Source organism: Oncorhynchus mykiss, chromosome 25 (genome assembly GCF_057628025.1).
Source record: "Oncorhynchus mykiss isolate SJ-2025 chromosome 25, ASM5762802v1, whole genome shotgun sequence".
NCBI classification, from domain to species: domain Eukaryota; kingdom Metazoa; phylum Chordata; class Actinopteri; order Salmoniformes; family Salmonidae; genus Oncorhynchus; species Oncorhynchus mykiss.
The window spans coordinates 35861076-35873739 of record NC_143046.1 but is presented as its reverse complement, the minus strand read 5'-3'; the positions used below and the strand labels follow the sequence as shown (position 1 = coordinate 35873739).

At 41.7% G+C, this 12664-nt stretch overlaps 1 long non-coding RNA gene across 1 annotated transcript in view; it reads left to right on the top strand.

Moving 5' to 3' along the window:
• LOC149971803 (uncharacterized) overlaps nucleotides 1-12664 on the top strand; it is a 48116-nt gene that overhangs the window by 20058 nt on the left and 15394 nt on the right. The window contains exon 2 of the long non-coding RNA XR_016491680.1: nucleotides 337-457. This is a non-coding gene — a long non-coding RNA (uncharacterized LOC149971803). The remainder of the gene's footprint in view (nucleotides 1-336; nucleotides 458-12664) is intronic.

Genomic DNA, 12664 nt, shown 5'->3' with positions numbered 1-12664 from the left:
AAAAGATCCCAGAAATGTTCCATATTCACAAAGAAATAATGTATTTATCTCAAATGTTGTGCACAAATTTGTTTACATCCCTGTTAATGAGCATTTCTCCTTTGCCAAGATAATTCATCCATCTGACATTTGTGGCATGTCAAGAAGCTGATTAAACAGCATGCTCATTACACAGGTGCACCTTGTGTTGGGGACAATGAAAGGCCACTCTAAAATGTGCAGTTTTGTCACAAAGCACAATGTCACAGATGTCTCAAGTTTTTAGGGAGCATGCAATTGGCATGCTGAATTGAATGCTTATTTCTCTACCATGAGCCACCTCCAATGTCGTTTTAGAGATTTTGGCAGTACGTCCAACCAGCCTCACAACCGCAGAGCAAGTGTAACCACGCCAGCCCAGGACCTACACATCCAGCTTCTTCACCAGTGGGATTGTCTGAGACCAGCCACCCAGCAGGTACCTGACTTCAGTGGGCTCACAATTCGATAGCCACTGGCACGCTGAATATTTTCATACTTGAGTAAAAGTATAGCTACCTTAATAGAAAGTTACTCAAGTTAAAATGAAAATCAGCCTGTAAAATACTACTTGAGTAAAATTCTAAAAGTTTTTGGTTTTAAATATACTTAAGTAACACAAGTAAATGTAATTGCTAAAATATACTTAAGTATCAAAAGTAAAAGTATAAATCATTTAAAATTCCTTATATTAAGCAAAGCAGACAGCACCATTGTCTTGTTTTTCAAATGTATGTATAGCCAGGGGCACACTCCAACACTCAGACATTATTTACAAAAGATGCATTTGTGTTTAGGGAGTCCGCCAAGCCAGAGGCAAAATGTGACAATTTTCCTATCCTATTAAGCATTCAAAATGTAATGAGTACAGTTGGTTGTCAGGGAAAATGTGCGTAAAAAGTACAATATTTTCTTTAGGAATGTAGTTAAGTAAGAGTAAAAGTTGTCAAAAATATAAATAGTAAAGTAAAGTACAGATACTCCAAAAAACTTCTTAGATAGTACTTTGAAATATGTTTACTTAAGTACTTTATAACACTTTCTTAATGCATACTTTTAAATTATATTATGTGAGCTAAACATACAAATATATATTTTTGTCTAATGTATAACTTTTAGAGACTAATAATGTTACTGTCCTCACTACAAAAGAAAAAATGTAAATACATGTAAGTTTGTCCTTGAAACATTTTAATTGAAATACTGTAGAATTTCATTAATTCCTATGGAGGACTGCTCCTACAGGGGTGTGCCAATATGGCCGACCAGTGGCTTCAAAGCCTCCCAATGGCCAATATATAGCATCAGCAATCCAGGGTTCACGTACATTATTGGTTACAATGGACATGATGAATGTACAAGGGATCCAATGGTCAAGAGGTATTTATTTCATGGGCCTCTATCCACTCTGACACCCCTTTTATATGTGGATGTGATATAGTGGCCAGACTGGGCCCAGTCAAGCCCCTGAGTGCATAGCGCTCCCCTTTGAAATCTAGCAGACCAACAAGTGCAGGCGCCGTGAAGCTGTTATGGCCTGTCTGCCTCGTGTTCCGCCACTAAAGGCAGCGTGCGATATGTCGCCAAGAGCTGGTCAAAGGGTCGGTCGAGGTCAGGAGAAAAGGCGTCTGGCTCAATTTCATATGTCACCATAGCGGATTGGTGGAATGGTAGTTGTTGTGGGACAGCAGAGTTTGGTGGAATGGTGGTTATTGTAGGATTGTGGTGGTTAGTGAACTGGTGGTTATTGTGGAACACTTCACAATGTGTCTCTATGTCTTTACGTGGTGCAGTACTTACAGGCAGGGACATTGTGGGTATCCACACATTTAGTTACTTCCACCTACCCGTGGTGTGTACCTACTACACTGTGGATGAATGTGTACCACATAAAGGCTTTCACCTGTTCTATCTATCGGTGGTGTAAACAAAAGCCATGGTCCTTTTATAACAATTACCAGATGGTAGAGCATATTTGTGTGAGCGCAAAGGGAATGCTTTGGTTGTATGATATGAGGGCAATGCAGTGGCATCTGCTCCTTTCTGCCCTGTGGTTCATTGGATCTATTCCAAGGACCTATACAGTAAACAGTTGCAGTTATCCAATATCCAGAACTTCTGAGCAAATAGTTATTTTCACATATATATTCCCTCACCATAATGTGTATCATCTGTGAGCAAGAGGGGATTCTTGCAGATCTTTGCTCATGTGTACAATGTACAGTAGCTCATTAGACCAGCTGCAGCCCAAGAATGCGGAGGTCTCTGGAATTCTCTTAATGGTTCATTATTTTCAAGCCTTGACCTTTTGCTGCCCTCCTCTGAGCTACAAGTGTGAAGTTATCGTTGCGTGCATTCTCTTATGAAATGTACATTTTCGCTCTTCCCCCCACTGAATATCATAATTGCAAGGATCTAAGGAGATGTCTGAAAACATTTGTAAGTCAACGCTGGCAATCGTCTCCCATAAAGGAAATGTCATGAGCATATCATTTCTATGCAATAGTCTCTTTTACGCTCCCATTAGCTGTGAATAATAAGCCTGGAATTGCCTTTAGTGCACTGTATTGGACTGTGGAAATCTAGCTATTTAAATGTAGATTGCCGTTTAATATATTCAATTTGTGGGGTCCTACAGGCATGCTGCAGATGGTTCTGTTTTTCATGATACGATGGACGGAGGTTACATTTTGCCTGATATGGCAGCGTATATGGCAGTTGAAAAGAAAACAAGGATTTTTTTATTTTTTTTTACTTCAGTCTATTTTCAGCTGAATGCAGTCTCTCCAAGACAATAGCATCCAAATACATTGTTTTATCATATGTGTCCATTCAAGGCTTCATCATTCCATGTTGTCTTATTTGTAAACCTGAATGGCAAACGTGTCTACACAAACAAATGTAAGCAAACACCTTGACTTACACGGCTAGGGTAAGCAGCTCAAATAGCTCACCCACAGACAAACAACAGTCAAGTGGATATGCACATCTTTGTCCGAGTCCTTGTATTCATTAGAATAGGAGAGAATCTTCAGGTAAAGTTCTTTAATCCTAACTAACTAACATTGTGTTCTTTCAGATGTTCAGAGCAGCTCTCTCAGTATTTGCACACAGTGTAATTATGTATATTTATGGTTGGAACAATTAAAATAGAGCAGATGAAAGGGCTCTGACGAGCGACATCCCATTTTCCTTTTTAACAAGAATTCTGATTTTAATTCTGATTTCATCCCAGTACTGTGCCATTACTCGTGACAGTCAACACAGATATGTACCCTACTGGTTCTACAGTATGAGCATCACAACAAAAATAAGAGGACACGATATGCATGTGTTTTTCAAAGCATTGTTTTTGTGATGGAGACAAAGAGCATGTACATACTGTACATCGTTTATAAGAACGTCCAAGTCACGTGGATACAGTATATCTCAAATGTACAAATCCCACATTAGGATCAAATCTGCCTTGTGTGAAATATTGTAAATGAAGCATCATTATTGTGTGTCCATAAGTATGCATATGTTTTAATTGGCATATACTGTAATACTCAAAACCAGAAAGCAGTAAGCACAGTCACAGGAACAAGCATACAAAATAGTACAGCCTGTTTACATTTCCCAATTAGAATTAAAGACGCGTGTTCATTTAGCAATTCATTCCGCCACTTTTCAAGAATGTGTTCTCACCAACAATTCATCAAGATTGATCACTTAGCATGGAAAAGATCAAAGTGGCATTTTGTGTTTGTATGCTGCATTAAGTCCTTGTCAAAAATGACATTCAGATGCTATTCATCTTACTTTCTGTCAAAGCTTTGGCGAGTGTTTCAGTTTGCATTACTTAACAGGACAGATGGGCGTGTGGAAGGTAGACTGATAACTACAGTTAGCCAACCACTGTCTGCTGACGTAGAGATGAGTACATGAAAGAGGATGGATGGCCTTTTATGCAAACAAAGACCAAGCAGAACAGTCAGTGAGACGATGTCTCCCACCCTAACATGCCTCCCCTATCAGGATAAGGTAAGACCCAGATGCAGACCGTGTCGAAGTAACAATGTTTATTACAGCCACAGGGGCAGGCAAACGACAGGTCAAGGCAGGCAGGGGTCGATAATGCAGAGTAGGAGCAGAGGTACAGGACAGCAGGCAGGCTCAGGGTCAGGGCCAGGCAGAGTGGTCAGGCGGGCGGGTACAGAGTCAGGACAGGCAAACAGGAGACAAGGGGCTGTCAGAAATGGTTTTCTAGACACAGAAATGTTAGGAAAAATACAGCGGGTACAGGGCAACAGAGGACGAACAGCAGAGGGGCTAATAATCTTGGAAAGATCTCAGCTTCCAGGGGTGTAGCCGCGGCACTATAGTGGCGTACTAGTGCCTCGGGCTTGATCTTCTTGGACACAGGTCGGTGCTGTGGAAGCGAAGTGGCCCGGCCCTTACTAAACCCCACCCAGAGGTCCCGGTACTCTGCGGGGCTGGCGGAGACATCCGGGGCAATTTCCAAGCCTCCCGGAAGACAATCAAATCAAATTTTATTTGTCACATACACATGGTTAGCAGATGTTAATGCGAGTGTAGCGAAATGCTTGTGCTTCTAGTTACGACAATGCAGTAATAACCAACAAGTAATCTAGCTAACAATTCCAAAACTACTACCTTATACACACAAGTGTAAGGGGATAAAGAATATGTACATAAAGATATATGAGTGAGTGATGGTACAGAGCGGCATAGGCAAGATACAGTAGATGGTATTGAGTGCAGTATATACATATGAGATGAGTATGTAAACAAAGTGGCATAGTTAAAGTGGCTAGTGATACATGTATTACATAAAGATGCAATAGATGATATAGAGTACAGTATATACATATACATATGAGATGAATAATGTAGGGTATGTAAACATTATATTAGGTAGCATTGTTTAAAGTGGCTAGTGATATATTTTACATAATTTCCCATCAATTCTCATTATTAAAGTGGCTGGAGTTGAGTCAGTGTGTTGGCAGCAGCCACTCAATGTTAGTGGTGGCTGTTTAACAGTCTGATGGCCTTGAGATAGAAGCTGTTTTTCAGTCTCTCGGTCCCAGCTTTGATGCACCTGTACTGACCTCGCCTTCTGGATGATAGCGGGGTGAACAGGCAGTGGCTCGGGTGGTTGTTGTCCTTGATGATCTTTATGGCCTTCCTGTGACATCGGGTGGTGTAGAATTCCTGGAGGGCAGGTAGTTTGCCCCCGGTGATGCGTTGTGCAGACCTCACTACCCTCTGGAGAGCCTTACGGTTCTGGGCGGAGCAGTTGCCGTACCAGGCGGTGATACAGCCCGACAGGATACTCTCGATTGTGCATCTGTAGAAGTTTGTGAGTGCTTTTGGTGACAAGCCGAATTTCTTCAGCCTCCTGAGGTTGAAGAGGCGCTGCTGCGCCTTCTTCACGATGCTGTCTGTGTGGGTGGACCAATTCAGTTTGTCTGTGATGTGTACGCAGAGGAACTTAAAACTTACTACCCTCTCCACTACTGTTCCATCAATGTGGATAGGGGGGTGTTCCCTCTGCTGTTTCCTGAAGTCCACAATCATCTCCTTAGTTTTGTTGACGTTGAGTGTGAGGTTATTTTCCTGACACCACACTCCGAGGGCCCTCACCTCCCTGTAGGCCGTCTCGTCGTTGTTGGTAATCAAGCCTACCACTGTTGTGTCGTCCGCAAACTTGATGATTGAGTTGGAGGCGTGCGTGGCCACGCAGTCGTGGGTGAACAGGGAGTACAGGAGAGGGCTCAGAGCGCACCCTTGTGGGGCCCCAGTGTTGAGGGTCAGCGGGGTGGAAATGTTGTTGCCTACCCTCACCACCTGGGGGCGGCCCGTCAGGAAGTCCAGTACCCAGTTGCACAGGACTGGGTCGAGACCCAGGGTCTCGAACTTGATGACGAGCTTGGAGGGCACTATGGTGTTAAATGCCGAGCTGTAGTCGATGAACAGCATTCTCACATAGGTATTCCTCTTGTCCAGATGGGTTAGGGCAGTGTGCAGTGTGGTTGAGATTGCATCGTCTGTGGACCTATTTGGGTGGTAAGCAAATTGGAGTGGGTCTAGGGTGTCAGGTAGGGTGGAGGTGATATGGTCCTTGACTAGTCTCTCAAAGCACTTCATGATGACGGAAGTGAGTGCTACGGGGCGGTAGTCGTTTAGCTCAGTTACCTTAGCTTTCTTGGGAACAGGAACAATGGTGGCCCTCTTGAAGAATGTGGGAACAACAGACTGGGATAGGGATTGATTGAATATGTCCGTAAACACACCAGTGAGTGTGACAGGACGGGCTCCAGTCCACGATGGCACCAGTAGCCCAGTCGATGAGGGGATTGCGTTGCTGGAGCCAGGAGAATCCCGATACTTGATGAGCAGAAATTGAATATTCTCGCTGTGATTCCCTGACACCCGTAGGTTGATGGGAGTGGTAATATGAGTGGCCCGGCCTACAGGGTGCCCATCCAGAGCTCTAACCTCCATCGGAGTGGAGAGGGGTTGAGTGGGGATGTTCAGCTCGGAAGCCAGGGTAGGGTCCAAAAAAACTCTCATCGGCCTCAGAGTCAATGAGGACACGGAGAGATTTAGACTGGCTAAGGTACAGTAGAATGCCAGGAACTGGGGTGCAAGCAAGGGAAGCAGGAAAGTTCTCTATATGGCCCACCAGAGTACTCGCTCCAATCAGTGATCCTGATCTCTTTAAAGGACAAGAGGACACAAAATGACCAAGAGTCCCGCAATACAGACAGCTCTTCGTGTTGATCCTGTATTGTCGTTCCGCTATTGATAGCCCAGCTCTACCTATTTGCATAGGCTCGGGAAGCGGCAACTCAGCAGACTGGAATACCTGGACGTGTGAGCGAAGTCGAATTTCCTCTCCCTCCACCTTTCCAGTAGTTACCCATCGATATGATTGGTCAAAGCGAAGAGGGAATCGAGATTGGGAGGTAACTCACGAGCAGCAAGCTCATCCTTGACCTCCTCTGAAATGCTGTGCAGGAACATATCGAACAGTGCATCCTGGTTCCAAGCACTCTCCGCTGCCAACATGCGGAAATCCACCGCATAGTCAGTCACACTTCAGGAGTCCTGCCGAAGCTGGATTAGCTCCCGGGCAGCTTCTCTCCAGGAGAACAGGGCTAAAAAAAAACTTATTCACCTCATCCACAAACCCCTCCAGATGAGCGACGAGAAAAAGAGAGGCTGGGAAAAGACTGGAGCTGACAGGACGAATGCTGGTGAGCTTGACAAACAAGACGAACGGGCAACAGACAAACAGAAAACGCAGGTATAAGTACAGAGTGGATAATGGAGAAGATGGGCAACACCTTGAGGGGGTTGCAGACAAACACAAAGGCAGGTGAAACAGATCAGGGCGTGACATCCACTTTCCATTTAGCATTGGCGCAAAAATGTCATTTCCAGCATAAGATATTCCAACATAAAAATGTTGTCAATAAAGCTTGTGGGAAAAGAGTATATTTTTACCGTTTACAAGAAACACTTCAAAACATCTTGCTAAGGATGGCATTGTAGCTTGTTAATTAAGATAGACTGATTAAACTAAGTGAAGTACTTGGCAGCTGTCTCATACTACATGATTCCATATGTGTTATTTCATAGTTTTGATGTCTTTACTATTATTCTACAATTTAGAAAATAGTAAAAATAAAGAAAAACCCTTGAATGAGTAGGTGTGTCCACACTTTTGACTGGTAATGTAGGTATGAAGAAATTAGGAGGACGTGGAGAATTCCCTTACGAAAAACGATTGCAGTCATCGTGCAGTATAACTGCAGTTAGAGTACAGTATAACTGCAAGTACTGCGTCCAAAATAACACAGTAGACCACAGTTACTGCACTTTTACTGCGGTTCGAAAACTGCAATATTTTTTGTAAGGGTTTTTACTTCTTCTACCGTCCGTCACCTTATACTTTAACATCAGATATGGGTTTTTGTTCATCCGTCAAAGCTGTTATGCAGTTGGTTGAAGCGTTACGCAAGAGATTCCATAACTTTGTTCTCATAGTAGGCTACATCAATTAACAAAGGTCATCCACAGGATTGTTTCATGTGAACTATTGCGGTACGTTCAGTGGGCTATACATTGTTCAAGTAATAATGTTTTCACAGATCCTAAATCAGTTTGATCAATTATTCAGCATGACTGACAAAAGAATGGTCATTTATTAATGGGTTAATTCATCTGTGATGCTTTAATCGATTGTGTGGATCTGCATGTTATGTTTGCAAAGGTAGAAATATTCACATAAGATATCACGGTTATCATAATGTACTCCTATTTCACTATTTCCAATTGATGACAATAGGAATACATAAGATGGGCTTGGTGGAACTTCTGCAGAAAGTTTAGCAATATGCTATGATAAAGTTGCAGCCATTCACATACTGTAGCAACATACATGGCAACAAGACATGTACAACTGGCACGGTATACAACTGGCAGGACTATTGTACTATTTAAAATGGTGTACTTACAATGTAGTTACACTGTACTTGCCTACGTAACTACCATATAAATACATGCGTATCAGGGACTTTTAATGTAAAGTAGGACCATGTCTTGTTTCAGGGAGGCTATTTTGTTTAGTGTTGTGAAAACTTGCTGTGCTAGCTCTGTGCTTCTGTAAAAACATATATATATATATATATAAATATTTTGAAATCAGCTACTGTAAAATACAAATTTCCACCCAGAGCGCTAATCAAATGGTTTTTGAATGTGGATCTCAGCATTGGACATAAAAGCAGCAGTTCATTCAAATGGATTGGAGATGCAGTAATCTCTGTGAGGAGTTGTGTGAACACACTAGGCTGAGTTAAGAAGCTTAACCCACTGTGAAGTATGGTGTCCATTATAGGACAAACTCAGCCTTAAGGCTTATACCTAGCTCATGACGAGTGATTCAAGGAGGGGTGACAACCAGTGGAACGTAACTAAATGTAATATAAAATGGCCTCTACGTAATCCCAAAAAGTAATTATTTATCATGAGAGGGCCAAAATCAATAACCACTGTAGTAATGCAGCATACTTAAAGAAAGGATCAAATCTCACCTTTCTGGTGATTTTAAAAAAAATAGCTTAAGTGTAAACTCTTCTGAGGACACAAGCTCAAGTATACAGTACAGATATGATAAAAATATGAAAATTTGAAATATTTTAAATTGTGTATTTCCTATTCAACAAAACTGTATGAATAAGGCTTGAAATGACTTATATGCTTTCTAAATATAAATGTCATCTTCCTTATAACTGTATAATACATATTTGTATATTTAGTGTTAGAGAAAATGTGTATGTTGTCTAATTGTCTGTCTTGATCAAAATATCTGCCCCCATCGCTGTAAACGTCTCACCAGGCTTGGGGAGTAACGGATTACACGTAATTACACGTAATCCGTTACATATACGGGATTACAAAAAACTGTAATCCGTTACGTTACCAGCAAAAATATTGTAATCAGATTACAGATACTTTTGAAAAACTTTGAGGATTACTTTTAATTTCAGAAAGGAGGTTTGCAAAAAAAATGAGCAGGAATAGGCTTTTGTAGGCTACATTGCAAGCTATGTCTTCCAATGGTGTGACTCCTGTCGGCATCCAAAGATTATCCAACTTGAATAAATGCTTGGAGGTAAGGATGACAGCAGTGGTGTAGTCTACGGCGATACGGATATCACTTATTATTGATATCTACATAGAGCATTGATGTGAATCACACTGCTGCTCTCTCATTTAGCTATTTGTGCCTTACTGATTGTGGTGGTTGTGGATGGCTGTTCACAAATCCAAATGTGTATTTGAACACAATAATGATTGAATTCAAGAAGTTTAAGCTGCCTATCAATCATTGTTGTTGAAACCAGTGGCCAGCCAGTGAAAAACGTGCTCTTGCAACAGCGGCATAGTGCAGATCCCAGCCTATGGAATGAAAGTGGGGCTTTAATTGCTCAATCTAATTCATGCTGATAGAAAATAAAATCCATGGGCTGAATGGACACATTTTGATTGATTTATTTATTTAACCTTTATTTAACCAGGAAGGGCTCATTGAGATTTAAAATATCTTTTTCAAGAGCGTCCTGGCCAAGATACGCCGCAAGTCATTACAAAAATGACAGACAAACAACATGAAAAACTACAAGTAATCTAGTAAAAAACATAGAATTCACAAGAGTATAACAAAAATCAAAAACAGATAATTAAAAACATTGACAGGTCAGGGAATCAGTCTCAAGATCATTCATCAGTGATTTAATTAAAAATACCAATCGGGACAACTATGTGATATGGCCAGCTATGTCCATTTTAACATTGATTTATCCCGCACACCACGCAGGTCCCTTAAACAGGGGATCTTATATCTAAGAGGTTCTAAGTCAAGGGGTGAGGATTAAGATTGAGCGTGTCCTAAAATGGACACCGGAATATGGTGTGTTTCCTGCCCACACATCACATCACTCACCTCCTTCATACTTCATGCCTCAGTAGGAATCTAATCTTCATCCTCAGATTCACTGAGGCAGCAAAGAAGCAAATCCCCCAATTGCTTTGAGACCACGCAATTATACGAATAACAAGGGCAATTGTAATAGCATGATTGATGTTTAACCGGTCCAAAATAATACAAATGATATGATGAATTTAAGGAAGTCTGGCTGTACGTTTTAGGTTGTAGTCAGAATGTAGGTTTAAGGGACATTTTATTACTGTTTGTGTGTTTAGGTGACTCCAAACAACTGAAGGTAACTTCCACCAATGTCAAAAGTCAACAGCCCAAACTTCACATATTAGAATGGATGAGAAGAGGGGATAAAGATTGGCGGCACCACTAAACTGCATAGTTTGATGACCACACTGAGTTATCTATGAGTCATACACAGGGCCGGCCCTAGCCTTTTGTAGACCCAATCTTGACCACAGAGAGAATGATTTAAGTTTTAAAGTTAATGTCCTGCAATTATACACATTTTTTCCATGGGGAGTACGGAATATTTTGCTGTTTTAAAGCAAGTTTTCTTTAATTCTACAAATTTTGCCATGGGGCGGAGAGAAGTTCAGCAATTTTATAAAACATTTCTTGCAATTCTACTCATTTTGCCATGGGGTAGAGATAAAACAATTGCAGTTTTAAACCATGCTTTCCGCAATTCTACACATTTTGCCATCAAATCAAATCAAAATCAAATCAAATGTATTTATATAGCCCTTCGTACATCAGCTGATATCTCAAAGTGCTGTACAGGAACCCAGCCTAAAACCTCATACAGCAAGCAATGCAGGTGTAGAAGCACGGTGGCTAGGAAAAACTCCCTAGAAAGGCCAAAACCTAGGAAGAAACCTAGAGAGGAATCAGGCTATGTGGGGTGGCCAGTCCTCTTCTGGCTGTGCCGGGTGGAGATTATAACAGAACATGGCCAAGATGTTCAAATGTTCATAAATGACCAGCATGGTCAAATAATAATAATCACAGGCAGAACAGTTGAAACTGGAGCAGCAGCACGGCCAGGTGGACTGGGGACAGCAAGGAGTCATCATGCCAAGTAGTCCTGAGGCATGGTCCTAGGGCTCAGGTCCTCCGAGAGAGAGAAAGAAAGAGAGAAAGAGAGAATTAGAGAGAGCATACTTAAATTCACACAGGACACCGGATAGGACAGGAGAAGTACTCCAGATATAACAAACTGACCCTAGCCCCCCGATACATAAACTACTGCAGCATAAATACTGGAGACTGAGACAGGAGGGGTCAGGAGACACTGTGGCCCCATCCGATGACACCCCCGGACTAGGCCAAACAGGAAAGATATGCCATGTGGTAGATATAAAACAATTGCAGTTTTAAACCATGCTTTCCGCAATTCTACACATTTTGCCATGGAGAAGAGAGAAATGTTGAAATGTTGTAACACATTTCATGCAATTCTATTTATTTTGATATGGGGCAGAATACCGGTCGATATTCGGCCATGATTACTACAAATTTAGATAGCAGGATAGACTAACTTACCTGACAATGACATAACAAGAGAAAAACTGTTGATGCACAACCACATTTTGAACTTGCACCTTGTGTATTCTACTATTCTAACTCCCAATAGTAAGTTGAGACACCGACTGTGTTCCTAGCGGCCGGGGACCCTAAGCGACCGCTTATGTCGCTTATGCCTGGAGCCGGACCAGGTTATACAATTGTTCTATGACACAATGAGAAGAGCACACTAACTACACCAAGATGTCAAGTTGAAGAAAGCTCTCTCTCTCTTACTAGCTCCACCTCCTTTCTTCTTTTTCTCTCTCTGATTGTCAACCAGTATCCATTCCATAATGGGAATGAGAAATTAGAAAACAATTTATATAAATCCTCCCATGTTCACTGACTGTTTACATTTTCCCAGGAAGGCACACTGAGCTCTGTCTCCATGGAAACTGCCGGTAGCCAATGGTGGGTGTCTTGGACTGACCATGTGATGTGAAGCCTGTTGAGTATTGAAGTTGGCAGTCAGGCTGTGTGCTGACTATGTTTTATTGAAAGGAAAGTAAGAACCATTGAAACGGAAAAGCTCCTTATACTGCAAACAATGTATGTTTGTCA